This window comes from Scyliorhinus torazame, chromosome 5, assembly GCF_047496885.1.
Source record: "Scyliorhinus torazame isolate Kashiwa2021f chromosome 5, sScyTor2.1, whole genome shotgun sequence".
NCBI classification, from domain to species: Eukaryota; Metazoa; Chordata; class Chondrichthyes; order Carcharhiniformes; family Scyliorhinidae; genus Scyliorhinus; species Scyliorhinus torazame.
The window spans coordinates 121316883-121329719 of NC_092711.1; the positions used below are offsets into that span (position 1 = coordinate 121316883).

Genomic DNA, 12837 nt, shown 5'->3' on the forward strand with positions numbered 1-12837 from the left:
ATTCACCATCTCAAACATGTCTAAATGAACGACAAATGCAACTTACTGCGGATGCTTCATTCTGAAACAAAAACAGAACATACTGGACAATCTCAGCAGGACTGACGGCCTCTGTGGAGCGAGATGGCAGCGGTCGTTCCGGGCCTGGGTGACTCTTTGTCAAAGCTGCAGAACTGGAAATGGGGTCAGATTCAGACAAATGTGGATGGGGCGGGGTTGGCGTGCCCTATTGGGCCTCGATAGAGTGGTCAGCAATAGGTGGAAAATGACGAAAATGTCTCGGACAGAAAGAAAAAGGGAATGTAAATGAGGCTAATCAAGGCTAACAAAGGTGCTGATAGTGGCGCCTCAAGAGATCAGAATGTGTTAATAGCAGAACAAAGTAAGCAGTGTGTCAGCGAACAATTGGCGACAGGGATCAGATTGCTCAAGTAGGATGGTATGGGCTGAGGGGAGGGGGGCAATGCTGAGGGTAAAACATGCCAATGGAAGGAATGAAAATAACTTGATGGAAATAAACAGATGGTGGAGGGAGAAGAGAGATTACACAGTCTGATGTTGTTGAACTGAATAAAATGAAACATACAGAGAGCTGCCTGAATCTACTGGAATAAGTCAATAAAGGTAAGCGAATGTCCACACATAGACAAGCTTTTAGACAATGTCCCGATTGTCTCGCGAACCTATTGGTTCCCTGCCGTGTGAGCTCAGCTTCTCAAAGCAAACCCAATGTGAATGAATCCCGCCGAATGAGCCGCAAAGAAATGAAGAAAACATATCGCCTGACCAACAGAAAACCTTATCAAAGGGCTCGTCTGGGATTTGAACCCGGAATCTCCCGCAAGTTTCGAAACCACGACACCCAAAGCGAGAATCATACCCCTAGACCAACGAGCCCAAAGATGTCATAGAAGCACGCTGTTATAGCCATCGAAATTTGATCCAACATCTGCGGAAGATACTGGAACAACTCAGCGAGTCAGGCGGAATTTGTCGACAGGACAACAAAGCTTGTCTTTCACCATCACCTTTCATTTAAACCGGGACGGGTTAGAAATGTCGGACGTTTTAACCAAGTCAATTCCTGGTGGGAGCAAACAGAACAACAGGAAAGCGCTCTGACAGGGTGCAAGTCAGGAGAGATTAAATGAGAAAAGGCCTCGGGTTCCCTGGCCACAGAGTGAGGTGAGCATCGAATGAGAGAATAATTACACCACAGTATGAGGCCATTCCAGCCGCTGTGTCTGTGCCAGCTCTCAACAACTACCGCCCGGATACAAAGAAGAAGTGGAAACAAGATTCAAACCCAAATCTGCGATGGTAGTCCACACAGAATGGGGGCAGCATTTACAGTGTGAGACGGTTGCACACACTATGAGTGTGAAAGCTGTATTGAGCCCAGTGGAAAGATGCGCTGCTGTTCCTCGAGTGTTTGTTGAGCTTCTTTGGAACATTTCAGGAGGCCGAGGTCCGGAAGGTCAGCGTTAAGATGCAGCTCTCCAGTCAGTTCAATTCTCCACTTTGGCTCTGTGGATTAGATGGGTCACGTCCCTGTGAAGTTAACGCAGATCATGTTAAGTTCGATCTAATTTCTACATCTCGTGGTTTTATATGTTGAAACATCTGTTTTTGAAAGAAACAGCAGTCGTCTTGTAATAAGTGGCCTAGCCTCTCAGCCTCACCATGCGAATCTGCAGCAACACAGTGAGGTTGCACATTGTACACGTCCGTTGATTGCCAGCTGTTTCTGTAGTGTAGTGGTTAGCACATTCCCCTAACATGCGAAAGGTCCCCGGGGCCATACCGGGTAGAAACATCAAGTGCTTCTCATGTTGTGTGAGGAATGTTTGCACAAAGTACTTGTGTTCCCCCATCTCGTATGTTCGAGGATTATGAGGATTAGTCTCTGATGAGCCACCAAAATAAATTCCACATTAAGTCACAAGCACTGAATTTTCGACAGGCAATGAGAAGAAAAGGACCTTCTTATTTTGGATATGCGGAGCTAGTTCATCCACAACAGAATTTCATGCATTTACAAATGTAGATAAACCTACTTATTCACCATCTCAAACATGTCTAAATGAACGACAAATGCAACTTACTGCGGATGCTTCATTCTGAAACAAAAACAGAACATACTGGACAATCTCAGCAGGACTGACGGCCTCTCTGGAGCGAGATGGCAGCGGTCGTTCCGGGCCTGGGTGACTCTTTGTCAAAGCTGGAGAACTGGAAATGGGGTCAGATTCAGACAAATGTGGATGGGGCGGGGTTGGCGTGCCCTATTGGGCCTCGATAGAGTGGTCAGCAATAGGTGGAAAATGACGAAAATGTCTCGGACAGAAAGAAAAAGGGAATGTAAATGAGGCTAATCAAGGCTAACAAAGGTGCTGATAGTGGCGCCTCAAGAGATCAGAATGTGTTAATAGCAGAACAAAGTAAGCAGTGTGTCAGCGAACAATTGGCGACAGGGTTGCTCAAGTAGGATGGTATGGGCTGGGGGGAGGGGGGCAATGCTGAGGGTAAAACATACCAATGGAAGGAATGAAAATAACTTGATGGAAATAAACAGATGGTGGAGGGAGAAGAGAGATTACACAGTCTGATGTTGTTGAACTGAATAAAATGAAACATACAGAGGGCTGCCTGAATCAACTGGAATTAGTCAATAGAGGTAAGTGAATGTCATACCCCTAGACCAACGAGCCCCGGGAAAGCAACAGAAGCACGCCAGTTACGAGATTGCACGCCATCGAAAGTCGATCTAACATCTGCGGAAAATACTGGAACAACTCAGCGAGTCAGGCGGAATTTGTCGACAGGACAACAAAGCTTGTCTTTCACCATCACCTTTCATTAAAACCGGGACGGGTTAGAAATGTCGGACGTTTTAACCAAGTCAAATCCTGGTGGGAGTAAACAGAACAACAGGAAAGCGCTCTGACAGGGTGCAAGTCAGGAGAGATTAAATGAGAAAAGGCCTAGGGTTCCCTGGCCACAGAGTGAGGTGAGCATCGAATGAGAGAATAATTACACCACAGTATGAGGCCATTCCAGCCGCTGTGTCTGTGCCAGCTCTCAACAACTACCGCTCGGATACAAAGAAGAAGTGGAAAGAAGATTCAAACCCAAATCTGCGATGGAAGGACACACAGAATGGGGGCAGCATTTACAGTGTGAGACTGTTGCACACACTATGAGTGTGAAAGCTGTATTGAGCCCAGTGGAAAGATGCGCTGCTGTTCCTCGAGTGTTTGTTGAGCTTCTTTGGAACATTTCAGGAGGCCGAGGTCCGGAAGGTCAGCGTTAAGATGCAACTCTCCAGTCAGTTCAATTCTCCACTTTGGCTCTGTGGATTAGATGGGTCACGTCCCTGTGAAGTTAACGCAGATCATGTTAAGTTCGATCTAATTTCTACATCTCGTGGTTTTATATGTTGAAACATCTGTTTTTGAAAGAAACAGCAGTCGTCTTGTAATAAGTGGCCTAGCCTCTCAGCCTCACCATGCGAATCTGCAGCAACACAGTGAGGTTGCACATTGTACACGTCCGTTGATTGCCAGCTGTTTCTGTAGTGTAGTGGTTATCACATTCGCCTAACACACGAAAGGTCCCCGGTTCGAAACCGGGCAGAAACGTCTTGTACTTCCAGTTTAGTCTGTTGCTGACTATTGCCGCAATCTCGTAACTGGTCTTCATCAACGAGGAATAGCAAAATGCATGCACCCGTCTGGTTGTGGTTATTTACGAAAGCCCTGCATTCTCAATTTAACTTCCACTTGAAGCAAAATATAACTTATCTTCAGGTCTGTAAAGTTCGATTCCTGATTGTTTTATAAGTTGAGACATCGGTTTTAAAGAAACGGCTGTCTTCTTGTAATAAGTGACATGGCCTCTCAGACGAACCATGAGAATCTGCAGGCACACAGTGAGGTTGAACATTGCACAAGTCCATTGATTACTGCACCGCCAGCGGTTTCTGTAGTGTAGTGGTTAGCACATTCCCCTAACACGCGAAAGGTCCCCGGGGCCATACCGGGTAGAAACATCAAGTGCTTCTCATGTTGTGTGAGGAATGTTTGCACAAAGTACTTGTGTTCCCCCATCTCGTATGTTCGAGGATTATGAGGATTAGTCTCTCATGAGCCACCAAAATAAATTCCACATTAAGTCACAAGCACTGAATTTTCGACAGGCAATGAGAAGAAAAGGACCTTCTTATTTTGGATATGCGGAGCTAGTTCATCCACAACAGAATTTCATGCATTTACAAATGCAGATAAACCTACTTATTCACCATCTCAAACATGTCTAAATGAACGACAAATGCAACTTACTGCGGATGCTTCATTCTGAAACAAAAACAGAACATACTGGACAATCTCAGCAGGACTGACGGCCTCTGTGGAGCGAGATGGCAGCGGTCGTTCCGGGCCTGGGTGACTCTTTGTCAAAGCTGCAGAACTGGAAATGGGGTCAGATTCAGACAAATGTGGATGGGGCGGGGTTGGCGTGCCCTATTGGGCCTCGATAGAGTGGTCAGCAATAGGTGGAAAATGACGAAAATGTCTCGGACAGAAAGAAAAAGGGAATGTAAATGAGGCTAATCAAGGCTAACAAAGGTGCTGATAGTGGCGCCTCAAGAGATCAGAATGTGTTAATAGCAGAACAAAGTAAGCAGTGTATCAGCGAACAATTGGCGACAGGGTTGCTCAAGTAGGATGGTATGGGCTGGGGGGAGGGGGGCAATGCTGAGGGTAAAACATACCAATGGAAGGAATGAAAATAACTTGATGGAAATAAACAGATGGTGGAGGGAGAAGAGAGATTACACAGTCTGATGTTGTTGAACTGAATAAAATGAAACATACAGAGGGCTGCCTGAATCAACTGGAATTACTCAATAGAGGTAAGTGAATGTCATACCCCTAGACTAACGAGCCCCGGGAAAGTAACAGAAGCACGCTGTTATTGCCATCGAAAGTCGATCTAACATCTGCGGAAAATACTGGAACAACTCAGCGAGTCAGGCGGAATTTGTCGACAGGACAACAAAGCTTGTCTTTCACCATCACCTTTCATTAAAACCGGGACGGGTTAGAAATGTCGGACGTTTTAACCAAGTCAAATCCTGGTGGGAGCAAACAGAACAACAGGAAAGCGCTCTGACAGGGTGCAAGTCAGGAGAGATTAAATGAGAAAAGGCCTAGGGTTCCCTGGCCACAGAGTGAGGTGAGCATCGAATGAGAGAATAATTACACCACAGTATGAGGCCATTCCAGCCGCTGTGTCTGTGCCAGCTCTCAACAACTACCGCTCGGATACAAAGAAGAAGTGGAAACAAGATTCAAACCCAAATCTGCGATGGAAGGACACACAGAATGGGGGCAGCATTTACAGTGTGAGACTGTTGCACACACTATGAGTGTGAAAGCTGTAGTGAGCCCAGTGGAAAGATGCGCTGCTGTTCCTCGAGTGTTTGTTGAGCTTCTTTGGAACATTTCAGGAGGCCGAGGTCCGGAAGGTCAGCGTTAAGATGCAACTCTCCAGTCAGTTCAATTCTCCACTTTGGCTCTGTGGATTAGATGGGTCACGTCCCTGTGAAGTTAACGCAGATCATGTTAAGTTCGATCTAATTTCTACATCTCGTGGTTTTATATGTTGAAACATCTGTTTTTGAAAGAAACAGCAGTCGTCTTGTAATAAGTGGCCTAGCCTCTCAGCCTCACCATGCGAATCTGCAGCAACACAGTGAGGTTGCACATTGTACACGTCCGTTGATTGCCAGCTGTTTCTGTAGTGTAGTGGTTATCACATTCGCCTAACACGCGAAAGGTCCCCGGTTCGAAACCGGGCAAAAACATCTTGTACTTCCAGTTTAGTCTGTTGCTGACTATTGCCGCAATCTCGTAACTGGTCTTCATCAACGAGGAATAGCAAAATGCATGCACCCGTCTGGTTGTGGTTATTTACGAAAGCCCTGCATTCTCAATTTCACTTCCACTTGAAGCAAAATATAACTTATCTTCAGGTCTGTAAAGTTCGATTCCTGATTGTTTTATAAGTTGAGACATCGGTTTTAAAGAAACGGCTGTCTTCTTGTAATAAGTGACATGGCCTCTCAGACGAACCATGAGAATCTGCAGGCACACAGTGAGGTTGAACATTGCACAAGTCCATTGATTACTGCACCGCCAGCGGTTTCTGTAGTGTGGTGGTTAGCACATTCCCCTAACACGCGAAAGGTCCCCGGGGCCATACCGGGTAGAAACATCAAGTGCTTCTCATGTTGTGTGAGGAATGTTTGCACAAAGTACTTGTGTTCCCCCATCTCGTATGTTCGAGGATTATGAGGATTAGTCTCTCATGAGCCACCAAAATAAATTCCACATTAAGTCACAAGCACTGAATTTTCGACAGGCAATGAGAAGAAAAGGACCTTCTTATTTTGGATATGCGGAGCTAGTTCATCCACAACAGAATTTCATGCATTTACAAATGCAGATAAACCTACTTATTCACCATCTCAAACATGTCTAAATGAACGACAAATGCAACTTACTGCGGATGCTTCATTCTGAAACAAAAACAGAACATACTGGACAATCTCAGCAGGACTGACGGCCTCTGTGGAGCGAGATGGCAGCGGTCGTTCCGGGCCTGGGTGACTCTTTGTCAAAGCTGCAGAACTGGAAATGGGGTCAGATTCAGACAAATGTGGATGGGGCGGGGTTGGCGTGCCCTATTGGGCCTCGATAGAGTGGTCAGCAATAGGTGGAAAATGACGAAAATGTCTCGGACAGAAAGAAAAAGGGAATGTAAATGAGGCTAATCAAGGTTAACAAAGGTGCTGATAGTGGCGCCTCAAGAGATCAGAATGTGTTAATAGCAGAACAAAGTAAGCAGTGTGTCAGCGAACAATTGGCGACAGGGTTGCTCAAGTAGGATGGTATGGGCTGGGGGGGAGGGGGGCAATGCTGAGGGTAAAACATACCAATGGAAGGAATGAAAATAACTTGATGGAAATAAACAGATGGTGGAGGGAGAAGAGAGATTACACAGTCTGATGTTGTTGAACTGAATAAAATGAAAGATACAGAGGGCTGCCTGAATCAACTGGAATTAGTCAATAGAGGTAAGTGAATGTCATACCCCTAGACCAACGAGCCCCGGGAAAGTAACAGAAGCACGCTGTTATTGCCATCGAAAGTCGATCTAACATCTGCGGAAAATACTGGAACAACTCAGCGAGTCAGGCGGAATTTGTCGACAGGACAACAAAGCTTGTCTTTCACCATCACCTTTCATTAAAACCGGGACGGGTTAGAAATGTCGGACGTTTTAACCAAGTGAAATCCTGGTGGGAGTAAACAGAACAACAGGAAAGCGCTCTGACAGGGTGCAAGTCAGGAGAGATTAAATGAGAAAAGGCCTAGGGTTCCCTGGCCACAGAGTGAGGTGAGCATCGAATGAGAGAATAATTACACCACAGTATGAGGCCATTCCAGCCGCTGTGTCTGTGCCAGCTCTCAACAACTACCGCTCGGATACAAAGAAGAAGTGGAAACAAGATTCAAACCCAAATCTGCGATGGAAGGACACACAGAATGGGGGCAGCATTTACAGTGTGAGACTGTTGCACACACTATGAGTGTGAAAGCTGTATTGAGCCCAGTGGAAAGATGCGCTGCTGTTCCTCGAGTGTTTGTTGAGCTTCTTTGGAACATTTCAGGAGGCCGAGGTCCGGAAGGTCAGCGTTAAGATGCAACTCTCCAGTCAGTTCAATTCTCCACTTTGGCTCTGTGGATTAGATGGGTCACGTCCCTGTGAAGTTAACGCAGATCATGTTAAGTTCGATCTAATTTCTACATCTCGTGGTTTTATATGTTGAACCATCTGTTTTTGAAAGAAACAGCAGTCGTCTTGTAATAAGTGGCCTAGCCTCTCAGCCTCACCATGCGAATCTGCAGCAACACAGTGAGGTTGCACATTGTACACGTCCGTTGATTGCCAGCTGTTTCTGTAGTGTAGTGGTTATCACATTCGCCTAACACACGAAAGGTCCCCGGTTCGAAACCGGGCAGAAACATCTTGTACTTCCAGTTTAGTCTGTTGCTGACTATTGCCGCAATCTCGTAACTGGTCTTCATCAACGAGGAATAGCAAAATGCATGCACCCGTCTGGTTGTGGTTATTTACGAAAGCCCTGCATTCTCAATTTCACTTCCACTTGAAGCAAAATATAACTTATCTTCAGGTCTGTAAAGTTCGATTCCTGATTGTTTTATAAGTTGAGACATCGGTTTTAAAGAAACGGCTGTCTTCTTGTAATAAGTGACATGGCCTCTCAGACGAACCATGAGAATCTGCAGGCACACAGTGAGGTTGAACATTGCACAAGTCCATTGATTACTGCACCGCCAGCGGTTTCTGTAGTGTAGTGGTTAGCACATTCCCCTAACACGCGAAAGGTCCCCGGGGCCATACCGGGTAGAAACATCAAGTGCTTCTCATGTTGTGTGAGGAATGTTTGCACAAAGTACTTGTGTTCCCCCATCTCGTATGTTCGAGGATTATGAGGATTAGTCTCTCATGAGCCACCAAAATAAATTCCACATTAAGTCACAAGCACTGAATTTTCGACAGGCAATGAGAAGAAAAGGACCTTCTTATTTTGGATATGCGGAGCTAGTTCATCCACAACAGAATTTCATGCATTTACAAATGCAGATAAACCTACTTATTCACCATCTCAAACATGTCTAAATGAACGACAAATGCAACTTACTGCGGATGCTTCATTCTGAAACAAAAACAGAACATACTGGACAATCTCAGCAGGACTGACGGCCTCTCTGGAGCGAGATGGCAGCGGTCGTTCCGGGCCTGGGTGACTCTTTGTCAAAGCTGCAGAACTGGAAATGGGGTCAGATTCAGACAAATGTGGATGGGGCGGGGTTGGCGTGCCCTATTGGGCCTCGATAGAGTGGTCAGCAATAGGTGGAAAATGACGAAAATGTCTCGGACAGAAAGAAAAAGGGAATGTAAATGAGGCTAATCAAGGCTAACAAAGGTGCTGATAGTGGCGCCTCAAGAGATCAGAATGTGTTAATAGCAGAACAAAGTAAGCAGTGTGTCAGCGAACAATTGGCGACAGGGTTGCTCAAGTAGGATGGTATGGGCTGGGGGGAGGGGGGCAATGCTGAGGGTAAAACATACCAATGGAAGGAATGAAAATAACTTGATGGAAATAAACAGATGGTGGAGGGAGAAGAGAGATTACACAGTCTGATGTTGTTGAACTGAATAAAATGAAACATACAGAGGGCTGCCTGAATCAACTGGAATTAGTCAATAGAGGTAAGTGAATGTCATACCCCTAGACCAACGAGCCCCGGGAAAGTAACAGAAGCACGCTGTTATTGCCATCGAAAGTCGATCTAACATCTGCGGAAAATACTGGAACAACTCAGCGAGTCAGGCGGAATTTGTTGACAGGACAACAAAGCTTGTCTTTCACCATCACCTTTCATTAAAACCGGGACGGGTTAGAAATGTCGGACGTTTTAACCAAGTCAAATCCTGGTGGGAGTAAACAGAACAACAGGAAAGCGCTCTGACAGGGTGCAAGTCAGGAGAGATTAAATGAGAAAAGGCCTAGGGTTCCCTGGCCACAGAGTGAGGTGAGCATCGAATGAGAGAATAATTACACCACAGTATGAGGCCATTCCAGCCGCTGTGTCTGTGCCAGCTCTCAACAACTACCGCTCGGATACAAAGAAGAAGTGGAAACAAGATTCAAACCCAAATCTGCGATGGAAGGACACACAGAATGGGGGCAACATTTCCAGTGTGAGACTGTTGCACACACTATGAGTGTGAAAGCTGAATTGAGCCCAGTGGAAAGATGCGCTGCTGTTCCTCGAGTGTTTGTTGAGCTTCTTTGGAACATTTCAGGAGGCCGAGGTCCGGAAGGTCAGCGTTAAGATGCAACTCTCCAGTCAGTTCAATTCTCCACTTTGGCTCTGTGGATTAGATGGGTCACGTCCCTGTGAAGTTAACGCAGATCATGTTAAGTTCGATCTAATTTCTACATCTCGTGGTTTTATATGTTGAAACATCTGTTTTTGAAAGAAACAGCAGTCGTCTTGTAATAAGTGGCCTAGCCTCTCAGCCTCACCATGCGAATCTGCAGCAACACAGTGAGGTTGCACATTGTACACGTCTATTCATTGCCAGCTGTTTCTGTAGTGTTGTGGTTATCACATTCGCCTAACCCACGAAAGGTCCACGGTTCGAAACCGAGCAGAAACATCTTGTACTTCCAGTTTAGTCTGTTGCTGACTATTGCCGCAATCTCGTAACTGGTCTTCATCAACGAGGAATAGCAAAATGCATGCACCCGTCTGGTTGTGGTTATTTACGAAAGCCCTGCATTCTCAATTTAACTTCCACTTGAAGCAAAATATAACTTATCTTCAGGTCTGTAAAGTTCGATTCCTGATGGTTTTATAAGTTGAGACATCGGTTTTAAAGAAACGGCTGTCTTCTTGTAATAAGCGACATGGCCTCTCAGACGAACCATGAGAATCTGCAGGCACACAGTGAGGTTGAACATTGCACAAGTCCATTGATTACTGCACCGCCAGCGGTTTCTGTAGTGTAGTGGTTAGCACATTCCCCTAACACGCGAAAGGTCCCCGGGGCCATACCGGGTAGAAACATCAAGTGCTTCTCATGTTGTGTGAGGAATGTTTGCACAAAGTACTTGTGTTCCCCCATCTCGTATGTTCGAGGATTATGAGGATTAGTCTCTCATGAGCCACCAAAATAAATTCCACATTAAGTCACAAGCACTGAATTTTCGACAGGCAATGAGAAGAAAAGGACCTTCTTATTTTGGATATGCGGAGCTAGTTCATCCACAACAGAATTTCATGCATTTACAAATGCAGATAAACCTACTTATTCACCATCTCAAACATGTCTAAATGAACGACAAATGCAACTTACTGCGGATGCTTCATTCTGAAACAAAAACAGAACATACTGGACAATCTCAGCAGGACTGACGGCCTCTGTGGAGCGAGATGGCAGCGGTCGTTCCGGGCCTGGGTGACTCTTTGTCAAAGCTGCAGAACTGGAAATGGGGTCAGATTCAGACAAATGTGGATGGGGCGGGGTTGGCGTGCCCTATTGGGCCTCGATAGAGTGGTCAGCAATAGGTGGAAAATGACGAAAATGTCTCGGACAGAAAGAAAAAGGGAATGTAAATGAGGCTAATCAAGGCTAACAAAGGTGCTGATAGTGGCGCCTCAAGAGATCAGAATGTGTTAATAGCAGAACAAAGTAAGCAGTGTGTCAGCGAACAATTGGCGACAGGGATCAGATTGCTCAAGTAGGATGGTATGGGCTGAGGGGAGGGGGGCAATGCTGAGGGTAAAACATGCCAATGGAAGGAATGAAAATAACTTGATGGAAATAAACAGATGGTGGAGGGAGAAGAGAGGTTACACAGTCTGATGTTGTTGAACTGAATAAAATGAAACATACAGAGAGCTGCCTGAATCTACTGGAATAAGTCAATAAAGGTAAGCGAATGTCCACACATAGACAAGCTTTTAGACAATGTCCCGATTGTCTCGCGAACCTATTGGTTCCCTGCCGTGTGAGCTCAGCTTCTCAAAGCAAACCCAATGTGAATGAATCCCGCCGAATGAGCCGCAAAGAAATGAAGAAAACATATCGCCTGACCAACAGAAAACCTTATCAAAGGGCGCGTCCGGGATTTGAACCCGGGATCTCCCGCAAGTGTTCGAAACCACGACACCCAAAGCGAGAATCATACCCCTAGACCAACGAGCCCAAAGATGTCATAGAAGCACGCTGTTATAGCCATCGAAATTTGATCCAACATCTGCGGAAAATACTGGAACAACTCAGCGAGTCAGGCGGAATTTGTCGACAGGACAACAAAGCTTGTCTTTCACCATCACCTTTCATTAAAACCGGGACGGGTTAGAAATGTCGGAAAATTTTAACCAAGTCAAATCCTGGTGGGAGCAATCAGAACAACAGGAAAGCGCTCTGACAGGGTGCAAGTCAGGAGAGATTAAATGAGAAAAGGCCTAGGTTTCCCTGGCCACAGAGTGAGGTGAGCATCGAATGAGAGAATAATTACACCACAGTATGAGGCCATTCCAGCCGCTGTGTCTGTGCCAGCTCTCAACAACTACCGCCCGGATACAAAGAAGAAGTGGAAACAAGATTCAAACCCAAATCTGCGATGGAAGGACACACAGAATGGGGGCAGCATTTACAGTGTGAGACTGTTGCACACACTATGAGTGTGAAAGCTGTATTGAGCCCAGTGGAAAGATGCGCTGCTGTTCCTCGAGTGTTTGTTGAGCTTCTTTGGAACATTTCAGGAGGCCGAGGTCCGGAAGCTCAGCGTTAAGATGCAACTCTCCAGTCAGTTCAATTCTCCACTTTGGCTCTGTGGATTAGATGGGTCACGTCCCTGTGAAGTTAACGCAGATCATGTTAAGTTCGATCTAATTTCTACATCTCGTGGTTTTATATGTTGAAACATCTGTTTTTGGAAGAAACAGCAGTCGTCTTGTAATAAGTGGCCTAGCCTCTCAGCCTCACCATGCGAATCTGCAGCAACACAGTGAGGTTGCACATTGTACACGTCCGTTGATTGCCAGCTGTTTCTGTAGTGTAGTGGTTATCACATTCGCCGAATACACGAAAGGTCCCCGCTTCGAAACTGGGCAGAAACATCTCGTACTTCCAGTTTAGTCTGTTGCTGACTATTGCCGCAATCTCGTA

At 45.8% G+C, this 12837-nt stretch overlaps 3 non-coding genes across 3 annotated transcripts; all 3 read left to right on the forward strand.

Moving 5' to 3' along the window:
* The first annotated feature begins 3568 nt into the window (after positions 1 to 3568).
* On the forward strand, positions 3569 to 3641 carry trnav-aac (transfer RNA valine (anticodon AAC)). The gene has a single exon. It is a non-coding gene; the product is annotated as a tRNA-Val (tRNA).
* Positions 3642 to 5793: 2152 nt separating this feature from the next.
* Positions 5794 to 5866, forward strand: trnav-aac (transfer RNA valine (anticodon AAC)). Its single transcript has one exon. It is a non-coding gene; the product is annotated as a tRNA-Val (tRNA).
* A 2153-nt stretch (positions 5867 to 8019) lies between these two features.
* Positions 8020 to 8092, forward strand: trnav-aac (transfer RNA valine (anticodon AAC)). Its single transcript has one exon. It is a non-coding gene; the product is annotated as a tRNA-Val (tRNA).
* Positions 8093 to 12837: the final 4745 nt, after the last annotated feature.